The 3518-nt window shown below is 48.5% G+C and overlaps 1 long non-coding RNA gene across 1 annotated transcript; it reads left to right on the top strand.

Moving 5' to 3' along the window:
- Positions 1–509: 509 nt before the first annotated feature.
- Positions 510–3092, top strand: LOC139675030 (uncharacterized). The gene is made up of 3 exons (XR_011698409.1): positions 510–706; positions 917–1002; positions 2317–3092. It is a non-coding gene; the product is annotated as an uncharacterized lncRNA (long non-coding RNA).
- The last annotated feature ends 426 nt before the right edge of the window (positions 3093–3518 follow it).

The following is a 3518-nucleotide window of genomic DNA, read 5'->3' as shown; positions in this document are numbered from 1 at the left end:
CGCCGGCACCATCGCCCGCAGCGCCGCCGCCAAGATCGTGAGTGCCGGGGCCGCGGGGCAGGGGCTGGGCTGGGCTGGGCCTCAGTGGCGCTCCATACACGGACAAATACTCTGCATGCAGCTCGGTGGGTGCTTTCCCGTCCTGGGGGTGAGGTGAATCCTGGGCTCCTGTGCTTTTGTCAGCCGAGATGGAAAATTCCTGCACTTGGTTTTGGCAAGTGGCAGTTTCCCAGAATTTTCTTACCTTGTTTGCTTCCTGTGGAACATGTGGACCAGCAGAACTCTCAGGGCTTGTGTTCAGAACAGGCTTGAGGAGAGTGAGTGAGTGAATGAGTGAGTGGAGTGAGTGAGTGAGTGAGTGGAGTGAGTGAGTGAGTGAGTGAATGAGTGAGTGAGTGAGTGAGTGGAGTGAGTGAGTGAGTGAGTGAGTGAGTGACTGAGAAGGAGCCTCAGCGTGTCTTCCTTGTCCTGCACTGCAGGATCAGAATCCTGGTTTAGGTTAGGGATGCTTTTGCACTGGTGTGTGTCTTCGATGGTCAGAGCCAACTTTCTGCTGGGCCACTTAGGAAGAACAGTTGCCTAGAGCTTCATGTTTGCTTTCCTTGCAGCCTGGAGTGTTGGGGGGATTCCTGAAGCTGATTGCCTTGAAAGCCAGTGATCCCCAAGGCTTTGACCTGCTAAACAGCATCATGGAGCATATGCCCCCGTGAGTATGAGCTCAAATTGCATTCAAAACTGACTTCTGTGGGCTTTGGTTCTGCAGTGTGCAGTCATGCCAAAGGTTAACACTTCAGGAGCAAAAATGTCACATTTATCAGTTAAAGAGATGGGAACAACTTTATCTGTGTTTTCTGTAAAGTGACAGCACCAGTCAAAGCCCACTGTGAACTGAATAACTGTTCTTTTAAATTTCCAGTGAATCAGTTGACTGGTACAGGAAACAGGTCTTCATTCTGCTATTCCAAAGACTTCCAAGTTCCAAACCAACAAAACTTATCAAAAGTAAGTTCCTTGCTCTGAAAAGCTCCAGTGTGACACGAGTGGTTCAGAGTGTGCAGTTGCAGAGATCAGGCATCCTGTACATGGGTGGGACTCTGGTGGCTCCAGGGACTTGCTCCAAATGCTCTGGAGTCAAGGGGGCATAAAGGGCAGTGGCCACAGCAGGTGACACTCCATGAAAACTGAGGGAATGGAACTAAAGGACTTGTGTAGTTCTCCTCCTTTCCTGGTGTGTGTGATGTCGTTACTTGTCTGAAAGTGTCTCCATTTAATCTCCAGCTAATAGCAACACACTTGCCCTGCCACACAGCACAGCCATTCTGACCACTGCTCTCTGCAGTTTGTGTTCATGCTGGGAAACATTCCATGCTTTTGTGTCATTTTGGCCTTCATGGGAATAAAGTTATGAGGAAGGGTTTACGTTCCTCTGTCAAAGCTGTGACACATTGTTGAAATCATCCCCAGGCAGATGGCCATGCTGATGAAATTCGTGATGTTATCTCTACACAGATCACACAAGGTCTGTTATTAATCCTTTAAAATCTGCTTGATGCCTCCTGTAGAGGAGCAAGAATTACAGGGTTCTTCCAGTGGTGTTCCACCAAGCAAATGGAAGTGGTGCTTCCAGCGTTCCACGTTTCAGTGTTGTGGTGCCCGAGAAGATGAGCAGTTTTAGGCAAACTTTGGAGCAGCAAGTTAATGCCCTTCAGTAAAAGGGAACATTTATGAAGGCTGCCCTTTCTGTCTCCTTCTTAGAATGCATTTTGCTGCTGACTCTAAAGCAATTCTCTTGTTTTCATCTGGAGTTTTACTTTGTCCTTTTTCTCCTCTTCATTAACTAGTTTGGCACAGGAAATGGGGCATGAGCTCTGCAGGAAATACTTGGCAGCATACAGCCAGAGGGAGTGTGTTCTGTTGGCTTGGGTTGTATTTCAGGCTGCTGTGCAGTTTTTGCCTTTGAAGCAGGAAAGAGTTGTCTCTCTGGCTGAAATGGCAAAGGAGGTTTGGCGCTAATCTGACTGCCCGGGTGCCTCTCCTTTTGGGGTTCATTTCTGATTTTCTGCCCACAGTTCCTCACTGATAGTTCAAGTTACTGATCTCCTAAGCAGGTCATAAAAGGGAAGGATTGCTGTCTCTGGTTTTTATCCTTTGTAAAAAGTTTGTATGTGCAAACATCTATGTAAGAGGGCAGCAATTGCTAAGAAACAAATTGTCTTGTGTTCTCTGTTTCCTGGTGCTTTGTGTGGTTTCTCCTTTTCTTTGGTCACCATAGGGTGATAAATCGTTCTGATACTTTTTCTCTAACTGTCATACTAGGATGTTTGAAACGGGCTTGGAGAAAATGATGATTCCTGAAATCCAGAAAGAGTCTGGGACAAGTTGAAAAGCAGATCCGTGCTGTTGGCATCACAAAGACATTAACAGAATGTCCTCCCATGATGGACACTGAGTACCCCAAGCTGTGGTAGGTGCCACACTTCTTCAGGGTCTGCTGGTGATGCTGTTGGAGGTCTGGAAAGTAGGAGCTTTCACGAGAATAGGCCCCTCCAATAAACTCCTTTGGCATTTCTTCAGGCCCACTGTTGTGGTGAGACTCAGCTTGAGGCTTTTCATACCTTTTCATCCTTCACTGCACAAAGGGAAGTGTGTTTTCAAAGCAAATGGCAGAGCTGGTTTGAGATGTGTTTGAGCCTGGATTTGGCTGAGTAGAGCTCCACTGAAGGGAATTAGGCTACTGTCAGCTTGCATTCCTTCTGGAAAGCTGGGCCCACTTTTGACTTGTAACTGTCATAGTCAGGAGGCCTGAGAATACTCACAACCTGACAGGCTGTAGTGTCTTAGCCTGAAAGTGGAATCTGGGGGAAAGCTCTGGAGACTGAAAGGCAGTCCAGCAGTCTGGGGGCTCAGGTAGCCTGAACTGAATGACAGTAACCGGGTCCTGGACTAGAACTCTTTTTGAATGTACTTAGAGAAAAGCTGTAATCTGGAAAAGAATTGCTATTCTTGGGTTTGTATCACAGCAATTTGAGCTGCTAAAAAATGAGGGCATTGCTGATGCTGTTAATATGAGCAGCTGCATTGTGCCTGGAAAGGACCCAGACCCACAGTCCTAGTGCAGCTTCCCTGGGACAGGGACGGTGCCAGGAGTTAAGCAAGTCCCTGCAAAGGGGTTCCAGGTAATCTGAGCGTTCTTGTGAAGCACAGGCTGTCCTCACCTGTTCACTGTTCCCCTCCCCTCTCCCCCCAGGATTCCTTTGCTGCAGGCCCTCCCTCCTTGGCTTGTTCGAGCTGCCTGAGGATGACACGACCCCTGACAAGGAGCACTTCATTGACACAGAGGATACTCCAGGCTATCAGACTGCATTCTCCCAGCTGGCCTTTGCTGGGAAGGAAGAACATGATCCTGTGGGGCAAATGGTGAACAATCCCAGGATCCAGCTGGCCCAGTCTCTGCACAAACTGTTCACAGCGTGCCCAGGCAGGGTAGGTGGCTTGGGCTCTGCATCCCTGGGCTGCAT

Source organism: Pithys albifrons, chromosome 8 (genome assembly GCF_047495875.1).
Source record: "Pithys albifrons albifrons isolate INPA30051 chromosome 8, PitAlb_v1, whole genome shotgun sequence".
NCBI classification, from domain to species: Eukaryota; Metazoa; Chordata; class Aves; order Passeriformes; family Thamnophilidae; genus Pithys; species Pithys albifrons.
The sequence above is the reverse complement of the archived record's forward strand: the minus strand, read 5'-3'. Positions and strand labels throughout refer to the sequence as shown.